This window comes from Prinia subflava, chromosome 10 (genome assembly GCF_021018805.1).
Source record: "Prinia subflava isolate CZ2003 ecotype Zambia chromosome 10, Cam_Psub_1.2, whole genome shotgun sequence".
In the NCBI taxonomy this organism is placed as follows: domain Eukaryota; kingdom Metazoa; phylum Chordata; class Aves; order Passeriformes; family Cisticolidae; genus Prinia; species Prinia subflava.
Window position 1 is genome coordinate 12,188,634 of NC_086256.1, and position 21,315 is coordinate 12,209,948.

Sequence of the window (21,315 nt, forward strand, 5' to 3'; positions counted from 1 at the left end):
GCCCTCTGATGCAAGGTATAAAGGTCCAAAAGAAACTGACTTAAGCTACTCTACATAAAAATAATGCCTTCTAAACTTTAAGCTATCTTGTTATTTTTTAGCATATTAGATTTTTCTACATAGGAATTTTAGAATGAGGCAAAGAAGTAGGTGCTAGATTATGTTACGTGGAAGAAGGGGCTTCCACTCCACTAGCTAGAGCTGATTTACAGAAATTCCTATGTTAACCATTTCATTTATGGATTCTCATTTTTTTGACTTCATAGTTGGCAATTTTGGCAAGGGACCCGGTGCAAACTTTTGAGTGTCAGCTTTGTGATTTTTCTCACCGTGCTTTATGAGATGCCTCCTACAGCTGGCAGGAGGCCTGAGACTGGCTGTGCTAAAGTGCCATGATGCTTCTTCCATAACTCAGCTGTGTTTTGCCAGCTCCATTTCTAAACTGCCATGAGAGCAGCCTGGAAGACACACTGCTCACTTACAGCAGTCTTTAGTACAAACAGGATAGTGTCTTGTGTTGGCACTCATGCAGTCAGATGGATTTGTCCATGTAGCTTTGGAGGAGCAACATTATGATTTCAGAAAAAAGAAATCTGGAGGGTGAAGTTAAAAGCAGTGTGTTGTTTGTTGTGGTTTGGGTAGTTTTGAGTTTGGGGTTTTTGTTTTTGTTTGGGTTCTGTTTTGTTTTTTTCTTTGGAGGCCTCTCTCTGCAAATGCATTCAGAAAGTGCAACTTTGCTGCTTTCCTTGGCAAGCTGTCAATGTCTGGTAGGATGAATTCCTGGGAGGAAAAGCACTGCTGAAGAATTTTATGCCAGAGAAGGTGATGATCCCACTAAGCTGTTTGGTGCTCATTTGAAGGTACAGAATATCCACATGGAAACCTTTTTCTCCCTCTAATTTAATACCCTTCTTGCCTAAAATGCTGAAGAAGCAAAAGCTTGAAAGGCAGCAGAAACAATTTGGGAATGTACTGGGTTTTATGGATGTCCCCAGCTGACATTAAGGGCATTTGGCTAGGTCTGTAACATACTGTGCTGCCCCTGGGTGAGAAATGACTGCCTCAGAAATGGAAGAAGACCTGGACATTTCACAGGATAAAACCTGTCCTGAAATGAGAATGCTAAACCAGACTGTTTTGCCATGAGCTGTCCTTCATGACAATCACTCCCACACATCTCACTTTGCACCCACAGTATAAAGAAAGTTTTCAAATTATTGAAATTTCTTAAGAAGTGTTCCTACTTTGAATATTAGCCCATAAATACAGCATTTCAGACCCAGTGCTCTCTGTCTACACTGCAGCACTGATGCACAGCTCAGTCTTGGGAGAGAAATTCCAGCCCTGGCTTTTACAGATTTCACAACACATAGGCAGAAATGATGTGTGTGAAGAGCTCTCATTGTCTGCAAGGTCATACAGTTTATGAGCCCTGTTAAAACTCTCCTCCTGGTCAGAGCTCAGCATTTATGTAGAAAGGTGTTTTTTCTCTCATTATGGTACCATGGGAATTTGTCACCTTTTCTTGGGTTCCTGTTTGTATTCAACAATTTTTGAGAAACTTCCCAGCGTGTTGGTAAGCCCACTGGAAGTGTGCAGTGATAAAACATCTTGCCAAAGTGCTCTCTGTTTTCCAGGAAAACAGGAAGGCAGTGGGAGCACTGACTGAGGCTTGGTCCTATCTTGTCTTCAGTCACTACCACAGAATATTTTTCCTTTGACTTGGCACAGGGAATAAGAGCAGGAATTACCATCTTAGTTTTATTTATTCCAACAACATCTTGTAGACATTTGCTTTTGTGACACCCTTCCAGATGGGACTGAGCATGCAGCTATTTGAGTCCCAGAGCTCTACAGATGTCCAGATGGAAGACTAGAGTGCACAGCAATCAGTGAGTAATTGGGTAAGTGATAGACCTGCTGCAAAGCAGCATTACCTCAGCCTTAAGGAGGATTAATTACAAAAGACCTATGATGCCAATTAATTCTCTTTAAAAAGTTGTGTGTGGATTCAAGGCACTTTAAGTCAAAGAAGCTGTAGTTAATTTAACATAATATGCCTACATAAATAAGCAAGTGTTGAAAGATATTAAGCACTTTATACAGCACACCAGCAAAAGTATCTGAATTTTTTTTTTTTGTAAAAGTGTTCTGGAGACAGTAATAAACTGATCCCCCTGTCACCAGAGGTGGTCTTCCTAAGGCATAGTGTAACCTCTAGTTTTGTCTCACACACAGCACCCAGTGCTGAATACTGAACATGATGTTTCATCCCAAAGTGCTGATAAAATACAGCTGATTTCTCAGCTTAGGCTGACAAGATTTGTTCATGCTTAAAAAAATAATGCCTCAAGTGACAAGCCCTCAAGATTTCAAAGGAACCCTAAGAGAGTTTTGTTCAATCAGAAGGTAACAGAGATGCTCTTCCTGACACGTCGCTGCAGTCTCGATGGAATAAGATAGACACCAAGGAGGGGGGAATACTACTGATCAGGTTAACAGGGAAACTTTTTTGCAAGCACTAATTGGAATGCAAATCTTTGTACCATAAAAAAATCTGAGCTATGAATAGAACATTGGAGTTTAATTGATTAAATCTGTCAGTTTCTAAAAAAAGCCAGAGACACACACTCTGATATACTTGACTCCCAACAGTTTTATTAATAGCTATATGGTGCTTCAGCTTCCTTAGAGATGCAGGTATAAAACACTATATATTTTTACACTTAAGTGGTTTACACACAGCAGAGTGTGACTCACAAGGTGAGCAGGAATGTGCCTGTCCATGGGCTCTGGCTCTGAGCTGCCCAGGCTGCAGAGCTGTACAGGAGTGAGCCTGACAGGCACTGCAGACCAGGGCCAGGTTGAGGTTTGCCATTGTTCCGTGAAAGAAATTACAATAAATTGTAACAAACACTGGCTGTAAAATACCAGGAAATCAAAGAAAAAGAATAAGAGAAAAAAAAAATGAAGTCCAGCTAATCGCTGTTTTAATTTCATCCATTTTTCCAAATTTCTGCTCTAAGAAGCTAACAAATTTATGAATCCTACACTGAGAGGTGTGCTCCCCTTTAGATAAGTGTGACAGAGTGTATGGGTGTATGTGTGTGAGGAGGGTGTCAGCCCCTCTGCTTATCAGTATGCTCAGGCTTAATGCTTAACGTGACAACATTCCCCACAGCTGCTTTCTCATTACAACTCAAGTAGGTTAGTTTCAAAATTATATATCCAGTAAGTCACTCTACAGATGTTCACTGTCACCCTATGAATCCTCTGCCTTATTTCCTCAATGTGAATTATATTTTTCTCAAATCCCGGATCAACATTTATCAGAACATATATCGAAACTTTTCAAAATTACTGTAAGTAATTGAGAGTCTCCAAATTCCTTACCTATCCAAGGGCAAGGATAAAACCCTGCAATGGAATGTCATTAAAAATTAGAGCATAAATTAATGCTGAACTAGAATGGTTTTGGTAAACTTCCATCCTGCCCCCAAACTTTAAAAAATATAAAAGACTTCATGATCCTATGATCCAAAATAACAATACCCATGTATACAACATGACACATGGTATCATGCTTTTTCATCTGTAAGACTGTTATGTGCCTGTTATTGTGTTTTATTACTGCAATAGTAGATAGCTCTTGCACTTTGCATTGAATATCTGGTCTCACATTGTGGTTCAAATATTTAGTCTTTAAAGAAGAAAATATGAAAAGAGGAAATAAAAAAATAATGCAATAGGCTTGTATTTTTATTCGGTGTAGAACCACATGAACATTTTCTGGTTTTCCAGCAATTCCAAAAAGTCTGAAACAGTTCCAAACCACCTGAGTCAGAATAAGAAAGCATGAGCTACCTGAAAACATAAGATAGCAGTTTAAAAATTAAAATGGTAAAGAAAAAAGACCTTCAAGTAGAAAAATCCTTTCAATTTGAAATACTGGGCTATCAAGATATTGAATCAGAGCAAAGCACTTTAACTTCTATTTCAGTTTTTATTTAAATTTCCATCAATCTCTTCTTGACCCAAACAATTCAAAAAAATTGAAATAGAGCCAAGGAAAAAATCATTGCCACCCAATCAGTGTTTTCCAACAAAATTTGACCTACCCTTACTTTCTCCTGATACTTGGCAAGGAGATTAATTTATTTATGAATTTTTCAACTTTATTTTTATGTTTGCCTATAGAGAAAACCAAACAGAACTGGGGAAGTTTCCAGCATAAATACATTTGACAGCTCATGGAGAGATAACTTGCTGCTATTAATCCTGCTGGCTAATAACAACATAAATTTACCCTGCCCAGAGTCCTCCTTCTCAGGTATGAACAGCCAAGTTTGGACATACTAAATAAAAAGGGAGTGAGCTGCTACCGAGCAGGTGCTTTGGGGCTGGGTGGTGTGGGCAGCATCACGGGGAGCAAAGCCCAAAGCCGTGGTGGGGCTGTGGCACCCAAGGGTGGGTGATGTGGGGGAGCCTCCAGCCAACCTCTCGTGGCCACAGCAACCACAGCAAGGGAAATTTGGAACTGCCACATGCCCAGGAGCCACCACTGACCTCACCCAAGCAAACCCCGAGGGGTCAGGGAGCAGGAGTCCCCGGGGAGGTGCAGGTGAACAGTGGATGTCCCCTGTCCCTGCAGGGCAGAGCCTGCTCCTTGCACAGGACGTGTCAGCCCTCCTCCCACCAGAGGAATGGGGCCTGAAACCTCTAGAGTGTGGCTTTGCTCAAAATGTCATAGCAGCCAGGTTCAGGGCATTTCAGGGGAGGAGCAGAGATCACAAATAGTGCCCTTTAATTAACACTGTACAATACGTTTCCCATACAGGCTGACATATCTGTCTGTATTTCAAGTGGTAGGTTTATACAGCAGTGGTTGGAAATGAGCAGATTTGCTGCAAATATGACCATAAATAAACTTTTCCTGAGCCAACACTGGTAACACAAACAAATGATTATGTCTGTTGTCTGAAATGCAGCAAAAAGCAAAATTGTGGCAGGTGTGACACCTGATAGCTAAATTGAAATTTATAGAATGCATATGGTAGAACTTCATTTTTCTCTTCCATTTAGTGATCAAAAACTAGATGACAGACAGTGCAAAATGAAAACAGATGAAATGAATTTCTGAATGGATCCTGCCAAGTTTCATTTTCTCCACAAGTTCTTGGAAAGCCCAGAACCTATTCCCATGTGCACAGCCAGAATTTGCAGATTCTGCTCTTTACCTCTTCATCCTGCCATCTGACAGTTTGCCAAGTCCTGTGTGCTGCAGAATGATTGTGAAGAGAGGTCTGTTTATTACGGTACCAAGATCGTTCTGTCAGACTTGATAGCCTAATTTTTATATGGAGTATAAATAAAATATAATAATATAAATATATATATGTACACATTAATTATAAAAGTTTTCAAAGTCACAGTCATTATAATGCCTCCTCTGATGAAACTAGAAAGACTGGCTAATAAACGAAGTGTAATGGAAATTTGATATGGGTTTTTAAACGTGGGCTGAGGTAAAAGGTGAACATAAGCAACAGATCCTTTTACTTGTCCGATATGAAACAAGATTCTCTGAGGAATAAGTTTCAGACAGGCATGGAGAATTTATTTTTAATCAGCTTTAAAATACAGTCTATAATAAGCATGCCCCTAGGCAGTTATACTGTGCATGCCATCATAAAAAGAAGAAAAAAAAGGGAAAAAATCTTACAATGAGGCTTAAGAAAAATGGTTAACTGGGTGCTAGATTTTTTAATCTATGGTTGTCTTTGCCCCTGCTGAGGATTCCTATATCATCTTCTCATCAGGAGAGTTTGGCAAAGCCACTCAGCGGGTGCTGTATGTTGGGAGCCACAAAAATCAATACAGGGAGTATGAAGGCAATTTTTAAAAGCTAATGTGTGAAACATTAAAAATCCATGCAATATAAACCATGTATAATCTTAGCAACTCCCTGGCTCAAATGGATCAAACAGCAGGAATTGTGGTATATTGCACACTAAAGTGAAGTAACCTTTAAGGCTGAAGATTGATTCTTTTGGGAAAGTATTTACAATATGGTGTATTAAGCACTTTGGATTGAAATAACATGCCTTCTCATAACAGGGGTATACACTTGTGAAAAAAAACAACTGGACAGCGATCTCATGAGCTAAAGGAAAGGGTTCAGGCTTAGAGAGGAAAAGCTCAAAATTTATGACTTTTTATTAGAAACTTATTGGATAGTTTTCATTTCAGAACATAACATCATTCAATTACAGCTTTTAATTAGGACATATTAGTTGCAAATTTATGTAGTGTTTTCTTGGAGACAACATATGTCATATAGCACTGAAATTATTTTGGATAAAGCTTTATAAACCTCTTAAGCATCTAATGAGGTCCAGTGCTAGGAAAAAAAATGCCTTTGGCAGAGTTTCCATGCATCAAAGATATCCCACTAAAATCGAAGTGATTGTTCTTGGGAAAAAATTGTGCAAAACACCAAAGCATGCTCCAATCTACCCCAAAGAGATGAGACATGGGGAGTATTTCTGTCTTGGCTGGGTAGCTGGAAACATGAAGAACAGAGAGATGAGGGGACATACCAAGGTTATGTACAAAGTCTTTGTCAAGGCAGGATCTAAATATACATCTTGAGAGTCCTAGAGGGCACAATATTGTCTCATTTTGAATCGAAGTACTCTTTCTAATTCAGTGCAATCTTCCAAAACAATTATAGCCTACAGCATATGCACAATATCCTTGAAAAAAATTAACATGTGTTTTGTATAAAATTCCCAGCACAATTATCGTTCTAGCACACTAGTATGAAATCAAGAATAAAGAGGTAGGCAAAAGGAAATGGCAATACACAGAAAACACTGAAAAATGGTAAAAATGGAAAATCTCCACCAAACCCCAAACAGAGAACTGAAGCAGACAGTTTTACCGTTAAACCTACCAAACTGTTCCTGTACTGGCTGACCAGATTAAAAGGGCAAAGGAGTAAAAATGTGAGCCTAATTGGAACTTGTGTCCGTTTCTGTGCAAATACACACTCCATGTCTCCAAAGAGATGTACTTAGCAACTTTGCCATAGGAATAATATAATCCATGGCTCCTTTCTTAATTATTTCATTGAAACCTATGGAAGTCTCTTGTTAAAACTTTTGCTGTGATATAAAGTCACCCTTTTTATTATTTAACATTTTTATTGTGAATTTTGTGTTTGAAGAATTTTAACTGGAACATTAAAAACCTTCTCCTTCAGAACAGAAATGTGTTAAGCACAGAACAGATTTGCATAAGACTTCTTAAGAGAGAGAGTGTGATTAAAAATGCCCCTACAACACCTAAAATATCTGCTAGCAGTCAAGAACTGAAGGAGGAAAATTAAATTCTTCAAAATATATTGTGTTGTAATATTGAAGGAAAAAGAACAGACTTTTCAAAAATGTCCAGAGGAAAGAAAAACAAAAGACTGAGTAAGATTTTTGAATAACAGAAGGAGAAACAATCACCAAGGACTTCAGCACGACAAAAAACTACTGTGTAAATATTTCTCTTCATATTTATAATAGGAATTAATCAGAAGCTAAGACGTAAAACAAAAGGAAAATGTAAAAGTGGTCTTCAGTGAAGGAAATGTAAACATTCTTAAGTTAACCAAAGAATACTTCAAGATCTGAAGGGTTTTGCTACTTGGGGACAAGGAAGTAGCAGAGATGATAGCAGGGGGCATCTGACTGATTTTGCAGATCAGGCTCCACCACTCCAATGTTAAACAAAATGTATTGCTCGAGTCTGAACAGAGGGGAAAGAATGAGTGACCGGGACATGTAAACTTTTAACCTGGCTTTTGTTCCAGGTGAAGAACTTGAAAGGATCACAGAGGAATTAATTTATGAGAACTGATGGAGTGGAAAGCATCTCAGCAGAGTCAGCTTGCGTTTGCTGAACTCAGGCTAACATCAACGATCGACTTTTTCCACATACTGAACTGGGTAAAAAAGGATGAGGTAAAATTAATCTGGACTGCAGCAAGATGTTTTGATGTAGTTGCAATCAGAAGAGCCACTGAGATAATGGAGATGAATTGCTGGCTCAAGATGATGATATGGTGGATGGTGATTAGTTTTCAGATAGAGTATCATCAGGCTGAGTCATGGTTCAGCTCAGCCAGCACTGTACTACATAATCTCTAGTGATTTTAAGGCAGTGATTAATTTGGTCTTGGCCAAATCTATTGTTGGAATTGGAAGCAGCAATAAATATTTTCTTAGAGTTACTGTTATATATATTAAAAGCATCTGAGGGGGGCTCTGGGTATTGATGGAGCAGCAGTTATGAGCTCTTATGTCAAGGAATGGAAGAGAGTGAGTCACGATTTATAAAACAATTTTTAAGTGTTACTTTGAAAATGATTACAAATATAGTGATAGAGGAAAAGCAGTGATTAAAGAAGGGGAGGGATACACATAAAATGCCATTGAAAAGCCAGTTTTCTCCTGGGATGAATACAGGGGGACATAAGCTATGCTTATTGCATAGTAATGTGTATTCAGCTTGAGCTGAGTACAAAAGACCACTCAGCAGAAGAACTTGCAGTTTCTCACTGCTTCCAGGAGTGCGACAGGCTGTGTGTGGTACTGAGTGGAGAATTCAGGTCAGCAGCATTCCCAATTCAGAGAGAAGCTTCAAAGCAATTCTAAATGGCCTCAATTACATTTAGAATACCACAAAATATGCATTATATGTCCAGTGGATTTTTTGTAAATGACATCACAAAGGGAAAAGTGGTTCCTGAAATGGAAATTTAACATGAAATGCAGATTTCCCTAGTCGAGATGCCACTGAGCCTCCTTCTCCACAACAGTCTTTCAAAGCCTCTACTTTGCCTGCCTGCAGCACCATTCCACATAGCCCTATCCTTTGTCCTCCTCTTCAATGCCTAGGCTAGGATTTAGAGAAGAGCAAAGTACATTACTTCGGAGATTGAAATAATTAATTTGCACTTGGATAGGGGGAACATCCAACAGCCCTGACATTTTTACTTCTCCGCTGAGCCTCAGCTGCTTCTCTCCAGGTAGGGAACAGCCTCTTTGTCTATTTCCCATGCTAGTCTCATTCTGGTGTTCAGGATACACAACTCATAGGAGAGCTGATCACTTCATGAATGCTCTGTACCAGCCCTACTTTCTCACAGCTGGATTGGTTTGATGGGGGAAGAAAGATTTCAAACTCAGAAGTGCTGGCAGTAGCAGAGCTGATTTGCCTCAGTATGCTCATTCAGAAATCAGTCATTCCAGCTCCAGTCCAGATCTGCTGGGACTGGAATAACAGACTTTGTTGTTCAATGTTTTCTTGATTTTTCCTTTATACATACAAAATTTTGTATTCCCACACCTCTAACAGGATGAGTTTTTACTTTTTCCTGACTCCTCTTCCTGGCAGGAAACTGGATCATCCTCTCTGTATTTAGTCTAAAAAGAGATAAAAGAGTCAAGATGGTGACTTTGGACAATATTTTGCCATTATTTATTTCACAGAGTTTTCTTCTCAACAGTAGGAACTGTTTCCAGAGTATTTTCCCCTGTTTTTTTTAATGTCTGTTCTCTGGGAAAATTAAGAAAAATAATAACATTTTTTTTGAGTGTTAGCCATCCTGACAACCAAAAAGAAAGAAACCAAGTTGGTCTTATTTCAGCAAATTAACCATATGTCTTTTATCAGTGGGAGATGTGCCCCATTGAGAGGAAATAATTGCCCCTGACTTTATGGAGATCTATGCCAGGCTATGGGCTTGGCTTCTGATCTGCACACAGAATATTTATTGATGCTTACAGGTTTGTTGGGATTATTCCTCTATGCTTATGCTGACAGAGACCAAAGAAGATGGAAAAAAGCAGAATTCTTTTAGGCTTACTTCCACAGAAGGGACCTATATCTTAGCATACCATAATATAATTGCAATAACAGAATATAAACACAAATTTCAAGATTATGGTCCAAACACATCTGTGCTCACACTTATTGATACAGTTTAAAGAGAAACATCTCCTTTTCCTACCCACTGAAATAGCACAAAGATTCTGACCCATATATGTTTGTGCACAGGTTCAACTTCTACTACTAATAGTAATCAAACCTTTCCACTGGCCTCATCACATATTTAAAGCTGAGTATAAGACCTAAGAACTCACAGGGCCAGAAATATGAATCAGGGTTTACACAGACAGAATTGAGGTCCAGAGGGATGCAGTTGCCAGGAAGTGACTATATATCAGAAGAAAAATTGAATTCAGACCTCTGAGAGCCAACTAAATCACAGGAGCACATTTCCTCTATTTAATCATTAGATAAAAAGTGAAGTTGAAGAAAAACTTCAATTTGTTTGGAAGCATTTTGCGTCCATTTTGGGACATGATTTCAAAAACAGTCCCTTTATCAAATTCAGAAGGGTAAATGCCCACAGAAAGTGCCAGTGGGAGACTGTGGTTTCCCATTTGCTTGTTGCTGTTTACTTTCTCTTTTACCTAACAAGAATTCCTAAAATAATCTAAAATATCTGTTGTTTATATCTGAAGAAGACAACAGTTTAAAATATGCATACCTGTTTCTAGTGAGTTGAAAGCACAATGTAACTACGATTTTATTACCATATCTTTTGTTCTCTGGGTTTCTGTTTCAAGGGTTTGATCAAAATTAATGTGATCTCTCTACCCAATGGCATTTATTTTGGTTATAAGATTAGAAATGTAAATTTGCAATAAAAGATGAAAATAGGAAGCTGTTTTTAATGAATATTTTACACATGACTAATTAACAGAAACCCCTACAGGAATTTGGAAGTAATAAGGAATTGACTGAAAATAAATTAAAAATTAATAAAGGGGTCTCCAAACAACTTTGTTTATGAGCATTACCAGTTGCATTCTTAGTTATGAATATTTCAAGCTGCTTTACTATTCAGGATGTTTTATTCTTGGAGTGTTCATAATTTTAGAGGTGATTATACAAAAAAAAGAATAACACAAAACAAAATGTCTTGAAATGATAAAGCCTACCTGGGGAAAACTTGCTAATGCACAAATAATGGCTTAATATCCATTGCTTTTGTCTAATAATACCTGTGGTATGATGCTCCTCTTAATCCTCATCTTCTAAATGGAGGGAACAGAAATGCTCACTAATTCATTGAGAAAAATGAAGAACTTTTCCCAGACGTTGTCTTAGGGCAAGAGCTGCAGCGAGGCAGCTGTGCAGTCATTAATGACTGTGAGCAGAGCCTGCAGAGGGCTTTGCCCTGGGGTTGGGCTGCTGCAGCCCTGGAGCTGCTCCAGCAGCAGGGTGGGGATGGGGCTGCAGCAATCCCAATTTCTCTGCTGAACCTACACATCAAGGCGCATTGCGAGATAATGGTACAAAAAATATACCTTTATATATTTACAGGGTATCTTCGTTTATATCAGTATGACAGAAATATTACATGGGGAGGGTGGAGGGGAGGGAGAATCACACAAATGCCATGTGTTCTCATATGCCTAATGTAATGTTTTAGCTAGGTAAAAAGTGTTTGAAATAAAAGTAAATTCTCTGGCATTGCCTTTGATACAAAAACTGATATAAAAAATTCCTCAGGGAACTTAAGCTAAACCATTCAACACCGTTAGCTGAGGAAGGTCAGAACATAAACCTGAAGAATAGAAAAGGAAATAAAAGGCCACTTCAAAATAAATAAATAAATAGATCTTTTTCACTGTTAGATGATCTGAGATGATCCAATCAATCTAGGTATCCTAATACCAAAGATAAATTACAGCAAAACTAGAGTAAAACAATAGACATTGACTAAGGGGGTTTTGTTTGTTTGTTTTTCTTAATTTAAACCAAGTGAAACCATGGCAGGTTTTGCTCAGATGGTCATTTTCTTCTCTCTGAACTTAAAGGACTGAAGCCTCTTCTTGGGTCATATGCACCAGGAATGGAGTTCCAAAAATGTGATGCAGTGGATTGTTTTTTTTTTAAAGCAGTGGTGCTTCCTGATGATACCAAATAATAACAAAGAAGATACTTGGTAGGTATCTTCAGAAGTAGAGACCCATTCAGTGTAATCAGTGAAGACTGTGAAGGTTCCCTCAATGAGAGCTTGATGATCACTGCCCAGAATAGAATGAACAGCACAGTATTTTTGTAAACTAGTCCCCTACAAATAAGAATATGATACTGCTGCTACTACTAGTAACAAAAAATAATACATTTGGTCACATATGGAAATCCCAGTCCCATCTTTTAATTTACTAATTGCTCTTACACTGTTATTGCCATCTGAGAAGTTTAAGGTATCTCAAATCATGAACTGACATTTAGGGTGTGACCTCCTTCTTTGGATAAAATCTCTATATCTCTTGGGAATAAGTAAAATGATGACTCCATCACCATCAAATGCAAAATCCCTTGAAGTCAGTAAGAACCCGTTACACTTCAGGACTGGCGGTTGTCATAACAAAATTACAAGTTTCTGTTCCAATCCATGGAGGGACTAGAATTTCTCCATCACATAGAGGAAGACCACATATTTCTCTGATTAACATCATAGACTAAGTAATTTTTTAATGTTTTCTAAAATAGAAGTATTTCCTGTGTCTTGCAGGATGAAACCTAAAAGATTTGTGGTTAAATTTGATCTTAGGCAGACTCCAACGAAACCTAGGAGAGGTCCTAAGTCTCTGAATTGCTATCTGAACATGACAGTCTTCAGGTATCCTGTGATAGTAATTTAAATAAAAATAGGTACTCTTGAAAAGTCAAGGAATTCTCTCTGAGTGGGAAGTCACTTGTTAGCCTCTGATCTTTTTTTCCATTGCTTTTGTCTAACAGTGAACCAACTAAATAAACCTTCAAACGGTTTTCACCAATCTGTGATGTGTTTCTTAAAAATAAGTAACTGATTATGATGATTTAGTTATCGGTTAAAGCTTTTAAATAAAAGCTAAAATATATCCACATTGTAAAAAGAAATTGTAGCTTCTGAGGTTTATTGATAAGGCCGTTTATTAAGGACTTTGGAGCTGATTTGCTCATTTGAAGATAAGCTTTGAACAACATTTGTTGGATATTCATTCAATTCTCCACAGCCTTTGTTCATTCCCATCTTCCTAATGGAAACACCTTTTATTTTTCTCTTTTCCCTCTTCTTTTTTGGTAGAAAATCACCCTGTGTGCTTCTGAGTGGCCTGCAAAGACTAGACTGAAACAACGGCTGACACTGCAACATCAATAGCAGCCAGCAAACACTGGCAAGGAGTCCAGCCATTGGTGAGCATTGGCCTGGCGAGCCAGGCCGCCCTTCCTGCTGGGAATTTGAAATATGCATACCTGTTTTTAGTGAGTCGAAAGCACAATGTAACTACGATTTTATTAGCGTATCTTTTGTCCTCTGGGTTTCTATTTCAAGGGTTTTATCTAAGTTAATGTGGGAATTAGCAGAGTCATGAGGCAGGAATGCTCTGGGGGCATGGTGTCACGGAGTCCCTGTAACCCCTTGACGCAAAACCCAGGGTTTGGCCTTGGCAGGACAGACTGTGGAATCTCCACCCAGCCTGAGAGAGAGAACTCCCCAATGGTGCTCTTTACATGAGGGCTTGCCCTGATCCCCCCCTCCAATGCCCTCGTCCCTTTGGTTTCTCCTGTCCCCTGTGTCTCCATTGGTGGTGGGATCCCAATGACCAGCCCTGTTTTCCCTATGGGTCACTGACCTTACCTGCCCTTTGTACCTCCCCTGTGTCTCAAGGTCAGTGGCTGCTGAAGCTCACACTTAAGCCCGAGCCTGGCACATGTTCAGCCCTTCTGCTCTGGATTCCCCTTTGGCTGGTGGAAATAAACCTGGCTGGAACCAATCTAATGCAAGGGCCTTCTTGCCTCTCCTTGCTGAGCTAGCCCTGCGGCGTGTGTAGAGGTGTGAACTTGACTGATCTGACTCAGTTTCCCCAAGTGGCCTTTCCACAGGAGGTGCTCACTGGGGCTCAGGCTCAGCTCCTCTCCTGAAGAGGACAGCCCAGTACAGCGTCACCGGCGGCAGAGCCGGAGCGGCCGCGGGCGCGCGACCGACGGAACGCACGGCTGGGCACGCTCCGACCCACAGGTGCTTCAGCATTGCTGGAGAGGCTGGTGGTGAAGTTCATGGGTGTTTTACAAGTAACAAACACATAGCTACCGTGGCTGCGAACAGTCGAGTTGTAAATGACAGTTTGAGGTTCCAGGCCAATCTCCCCAGAGCCACAAGGCAGTGAGGGGGATTGCTGTGTGGCTGCAAGGCTTTTTGCCCACAGGAGTGGTGGGAGGGAGGGAAGGGGGAGCAGCCTCTCCTCCCCTCTCTGTAGCACTACAGACCGTGCACAAAATTCAGCACCAAATTCAGCTGCGTCTTTACACAACCAGCTGCCAGACCACAAACATTTTGAATGTCAAACCTTTCAAACCGCTCTACCAAAGAAGAAAACCGTGCCTTTAGAAAAATAGAAAGATCAAATACAGACCCTGACTGACACTTAGCAAGAGCTTTTTTTTCAAAACAAGCCCCCAAACCCAAAGAGCAATTTGTATATATTTTCTAAAGTTTTGCTGTACTAATTCTTTAGAAAACTCTGGCAAATCTTCCTCACAAGACACACGTAACAGGGAAGTCGACAACAAACCAGACTTCTCAGGTCATGCTGCTTAGTTCAAGAAAACTGGAAACAAACAGAACAAGAAGTGAAAAATGGATGAAAATTTTGAAGTCTCTCATGTATAATTTCTTCAGGTTCTCATATTACAATGAGTCTTTAGAGCAGCTATTACAGGGTCTAACTCTATAATTCATATTTATAATAAAGCAGCAGGCAGGTGAGCAGTAGAGGTAGCATTAATTTGCACTAGCCATCATGGAAATTCTTGCAAATGATGGCTCTAATGGACTCTTATGATTAAAAAAAGGAAATATTCAGTGCTGGAAAATGACATGCAAAAGAGTCTTGTGAGGGCATACTAATTGTGTATACACTGAGTCATGCTCCATGGGAGAAACAAAATTCCTTTAGTAAAAAAATAAAAATAAAATAAAAAGGACTGGTAATGATTTGAAAGCAGAGGTCTGTCCATGTATTAAGAGCTGAAAACTACAAAAAACAGATTGAAAAATGTGTTTAATTGACATTTCTAGCATCTGTTTTATTTTCATCTTCAATTAAGATCCAAATCCAAAGAAAAGAAGTGTTTTGGCTCTGAGTCAAGTGAAATTTTTCCAGATTTAGTTGATTTTTATCAACTGCAGTTTCAATGCCTTTTATTTATCTATTTATCTATTTTTTATGGCTCTATTTTTTATGGTCGTTTATGGCATTTCTTGCACACGTGGGTGAGTTTAGATCAGGAATAAAGTAATATACATTGATATTTCCAGTAAAAGCTATAGAAATGTTATAAAACTCCAACATGCCTTCCTATCCTCCCCACTTCTCCCTTCTCCAAATAGTAATTTTTGGCAGTTATTTGGACCCATTGTCTCTCCAATATATGAAGAATTTTGAGTTCTGGCAAAAGCAATGATCAGATATAAATTAGTACTTATTTCAGTTTCCCAGCAGAACTCTTTCTACAACAAATTGAAGATAATTTCCATTCCTGTCATGAACCTAAACCGTGTTAAGTTTATGTCTCTGCATACACCACCCTAGCTTCTGTCCTTTCCACGGATTTCCTACTTGCATGATGTCAAGACCAATAATTCAGGCTATTTTTTGACCTGACTTTACCTTCTCCCGTCTCATTCTCTGAAGTCTGGTCACTCCTGTGGGCTCAGAATTTCTGGGGGTGCAGGCGGTGCACTGCCTCTGACTATTGCTGTGGTGGATCACCATTCCATTAGAATTATTCCAACCCTCATGGAGCCCTACAGGGAAAAATTCACACCCCAAACAAATTAGTGGGCCCATAAGAAACCTGTGATCTACCTGGTACCTGAAAGCCTTGCTAATAAATTTTTAAATAAGATTTAGCTAAGATACAGCTGGGTAAGATCCTTACTTGAAAAGAAAAGGTTGTAAGATGTGAGCAAATCCCAAGAAATTTTTGTCTTTTATGTCAGTACACTGACAAGGACAGAATTTTTTAAACAAAACCAACTATTCACTGTAGCTGTGAGTTCAAATAAGGTGTATTTTATTGCTTATTTTCCTTGTTGCATTACCCAGGGACTGTAATGTAATTTGCTGGTGCCACCTGCCTTATTTAAATACAATAAAATAAGGATTCTTTGCTGTATTCTGAAGAACATAGTCACTTTGTCCTTTGATCTCAAGCTTGTATTAAAAATGATGTTTGGATGTTTGAGGGTTTTTTTTTTTACAATGAGCAAGCAGGCAGTGTTTTGCAATGGGTTTCCATAATCAGATATTCACTTCTATCGGGCACTTTTAAATAAAGTATAAAGTGTTGGCATGGAGGAAAAGTACAAAGCTATTCTAAGAGGAAGCAGACTGATTAAAAATGAATAAATATGTTCAAATAATGAAAGACTATAAAATAAGCCAAAATCTACATTCCAAAGCAGGAAATGAAGATGAAAACATGTTTACCCTAAGTTCCTATTTAACTCTAGTGACAGGTATTCCCAGTAACACTGAAATAATGATAACACACCTTTCATTCTCTTTCCCTTGCATATGTGCATATATGTTTATATATGTGTGTGTGTGTATTATGACACATAGATAGTACTACTAACATTTCTTCTGTAAACCTAACTCTGATCAAGGCCTCAGCCCTGCAGCCTGGGAGATTGAATTACATCCCCAAGTTTTCAATGAATGGCATTTCTGTGCTCATGAGAGCTGAATCCCAGGTATTAAATGGAGAGAGAGGTTAAGTGCTTACACCTGTCTTGCCTGGGACCCTCCTGCTTTGATATCATTTTTAGATCCTTGTAAGAGATAATTAAGCCCCAAAAACACTTTCATGGAAGAACTTTGAGCTTCACGTATCAGATCAGGGCTGGAATCTGTAGACTGCTGATCAAGACCCTTTCTCTTATAACATCAAAGTATTTCTTTTTTATTTTATGAACAGTCCTTGAAACTGCTCCTCTGTCTACTAAAAAACCATACTAGAGCCAATTAAGCTGTCATATGAAATTGATTGGGCATTAAACTGAAAAATCTATGTTTAAAGCCTTGCATTCCTGCAAGCTGGCTTAACAACTGGAGTGACCTATAGCAAATAGTCAAGACCATCAGAAATGGTATTGATGGACCATTGTGTAAATGGAAACTTGCAGTCAGTCAGAAGAGTTTGCACTTCATTGATCAGCTAAGATGAGAAAAAAGATCTGTAAGTGCAAGCCTGAAAGTAAGGGAAGTTCTTACACATTTTGTTTGCCTGGACCAGAAACTAAAATGCCTGGATTCCTCAATACTGTGGAGCTGAATTTAAAGTTTTGGTAAACCAAAATACTGCCCTAAACAATCTGTAGCCAAAACCTCAGAGAAAAGAAAGGGCTCAGCCTCTGTCATGAGCATTTCTGAATTACATTGTGTAGCAAAACTGTTGTATATTTCACACACACACTCAAAAATTGAATTATTTTTTGCAGGGATATTTGCCATTCCAAAGGTACACAGGAGGTATAAATGTTAGATACTTTTCAACATAAATTATGTTAGCAATCATATATAGCAGTTACAAATATATCTGGAAGAAACAAGAGAATTTAATGTAAAACCTTTATAATCAGGAGGATTGGATTTTGGCCAGTAACATCCTTTATCCAATGCCTTATCAGGTAGAAAGCTCTCCTTCCTGGTGAATGGTACCCTGATTGAGGATGGCATGAAACCTGAACACTGTAAATACACTGAATGATTTCTTTTATAATGGTGTATTACTAATGACTCCCTAGTTAAGATTGGTTTGGGATTTGCATTTAAATCAAGGCTGAAACAGCCTTATTTCACACTTTAATGGTTGAGTAGCCTGTAAATTTGGCACAGTAAACTTCAGAGTCGAATTTTGCTAGTTACTTTCTTTAGCAAATATTTACTACATAGTTTTTAAATATTTGCAAATGAAAGTTGCAAAGGAAACAGCTTTCTTTTTGTGTCTCATTTTCTTGGGTTTTACAGTCCTCAAGTCCAGCAAACTTCACAAATACCTAAGTGTGCATACACACCTTACAGTTCTTCATGTAATTTTACCTGGTAAATTACTGCCAACATAGATAATCCAGAAATTGTGAATGAACCACAAGCTGCTGTTTCGCCAAACCAGCCAACAAACCTACTGGAACAGTATGTAGAGGAGACCCTTTATCCAGGCTCTTGTTGTGTTTAAAACAAATATCCTGTTCCTTGCGTTCACTTGTCCTTTCTTCCTGTGTGTAGCTGGGCAGCTCATCACATATATCATCATATCATCATATCATCATATCTCATATCTCATATCTCATACCTCATATCTCATATCATCTCATATCTATCTCATATCAGTGTCTCATTATTGTATTAAAACTTGATACAATAACGGACTTTTATGATTGTATCCCTTGGTCCATAAAAAGGACACAATTGTAGCTGTAATGGGAAAATAACAGTTTTGTTTCAGAGATGTGTGACAAGGTGATAGAATTAGGGAACTTACCCAAAGCTAATCATAAAGACTGGAAAAGTGGGTTGTGGAATTGGATAGGATCTGAGTGAATAACGTAATGCTTCATTCCTGCTTTGAATTTTTTCATGGCAAACCTCCTGTTAGCCCCGTAACTCCTTCACCTCCTCACCTTTTTTATTCCAATGGCCAAACTCCCTGCTGCAGGACAGCCTCAATCCAAGGTGCTTCATCACTTGGATGTGAGATGTTTCTTTTGTACTAAGCCAGAAGAAATTCACCAGACTGAAGACAGGCAAGAGGTGAAAATTAGACTAAGTTTAAGGTGTGTAGGGTTAAGGAAGAGGCCAAGGAGAGAAATAATATATCAAATGCCAGCAGAATATCAGGTAACTTCAGAGCTTATTTGCCTTTCACAGCTGGTATTACTGGGAGGTACAATCCAATAACCCCATCCATGGAAAAGAAAGCAAACAACAAACCTGTATGGACTTCATACAGTGTAGCAAATATTTGGTTTAATGTATAGTATTACGATTGGATTATAAATAATGGGTGGAATTTCTCTTTGATTAAGTAGAGCTGGATTAGAAAATGAGTAGCCTCAGATCAAACAGCTTGGGGAAAGTATTAACACAGTTCTTGAGAAACCTAGCAACTTGCAAAAAAGAAAAAAAAGAGAGAGAGAAGAACATTAAAAGAGCTCAACAAAAAAGTTTCCAGTTTCAGAAGGGCAGAGTGTCTCTAAAGAGCAGTGAACCTTGGGTGCAAGTGAGAGGTTGCCACATCCTGCCCCATGAGAAGCACTGAAAAGCTGTGCCACAGGGATTTTCCCCTCTGTCCACCGTGTTTCCTCCAGCTCCTCTACTGTTTGTCTGTGTGAAAGACCCCTTTTTTTTCAATTACATAAAAGGACAAGAAGAGATAAAAGATGGGTCCAGGAAGTTATGCTGCCCAGATAATGACCCTTTCTTTGTTAAAATTCCTAAATGTGAAATCCCAAAGAGAACAAATTCAGCCTCTCATCTTCTATTCCCCTTCCTCCTTTTGTCCATGCTGCTGTCAGTCTCTTTGACACATTATTCTTCAAACACTCCCTATCAACTCTAATATTTCCCAAGAAGGAGACTCTTTTATGTTCTTCATCATCATGAAGACACCATACATTTCTTTGGGTCAATGAGCAACTTTCTCTCTGACCATTCAACCTGACAAGTAAATTACACTCAGACTTCAGAAGAAAATAATACATCTGTGACCAAGATCAAACAAAATCCATCCATACTAACAGTGTGTGATTCACCATGGGCCCTTTACTCATTTCAGTGTTACTGGAAATATAGTTTATCAATGTTAAGTAACCTAAATATTTTCATGCCTTTAAAGTCAAATGGAAATTTTAAGATTTCAGTTATCCTTAATGTAGAAAGCTTTTGATTATTTGTTGCAGCTTCCACAGACACAGCAGCATTTAAAGAGAAAAGCTGCCAGGCCAAGCATAGACCAAAGGAACGTGTAAATTATGTATTCAGAAGCCCTAACTGGCTGCAAAATAGACACCACTGGTACACTTCAAGTGAGTGCAAATGACAATAAAGTGCTGCAGGTCATGGAAGGGAAAGCAAGTAACTGTCAGAAAAAAGCCCTGTGATGCGGTATAGGCAAAGTAGGAGACAACTGAAGTGATGAATATTTAGAAACAGGACTGAAAATATTTTCGTGGTAACTTAATTTAAATTCTTTTTGGTGGAAACATTTGAAAATTATTATGGCTGCAACAGAAATTGAACTATGGGTTTGTCTTGAAGCCTTTATTTAGGCTAGGGCTCACAGTTTAATTCTCCTCCAGCATCGTATACCAAAAAAGAGCTAAAATGAGGAAATATTGTATAATTGTCTTAATATTTGAAGGATTAGGTGTATAAAGGGTGTGGCATACACAGGTAGGTAAGTAATAAGAATCTAAGCGATCAAGATGTTATATGTGGGATTTAAAGTTTGAAGTACATTTCACTGAGATGGGCGTAGCTTACCCAGCTACTGCATAGTATAGACAGCAAAACAGCAGGAGGAGATGGGAAAATTTTTAGATGTCATTTATCATAGTTTTATACAATACTACTGATAAATAATTTTTTTGTTTGTTCTACAAGAACTGTACTATATTGAAAAGCTTAGCATTAAACAAGTAACATACAACTCCTTTGTTGAATCACAGTAACAACTTAGCATAGGCCTTTCACACAGCTGAAACACAGGTAACTGGAATGCAAAAAATAATAGAAGGACTTATCATCAGATACTGTGTCTTCCTGCCATAAGAACAACAGTAACAACAGTGATTCATAGTGGTACAGAGAGATGCTTAGCTGCTGAAACATCCATTTCTAGTAGTTTTGGTCCCATAAAGATTTTTGAAGATGTAAGTCTTATTAAACTTTTTAACTCCTGGAGATATTTGAGTAATTTTTACTTGAGGGAGATTTTTTTTTCATTTCTTAAGGTTTTCCAGATTCTGGAATTTCTATTTTTTTTTATGTACACAGAAATAATAGCATACTTTAGAACCTGGGGGGAGAAATAGTATACAGAATAAACATCCCTTTTCTGGGCAAATTTTGAAATGAAACACGTAAATTCAAACTCTTCGAAGGGTTTGTTACCTGCATGAATATGTAAGAT

The 21,315-nt window shown here is 38.5% G+C and overlaps 1 long non-coding RNA gene across 1 annotated transcript; it reads left to right on the forward strand.

Moving 5' to 3' along the window:
- On the forward strand, positions 1-5,268 carry LOC134555460 (uncharacterized). Its single transcript, XR_010081429.1, has 4 exons — positions 1-860; positions 1,815-1,904; positions 4,198-4,330; positions 5,083-5,268. It is a non-coding gene; the product is annotated as an uncharacterized LOC134555460 (long non-coding RNA).
- The last annotated feature ends 16,047 nt before the right edge of the window (positions 5,269-21,315 follow it).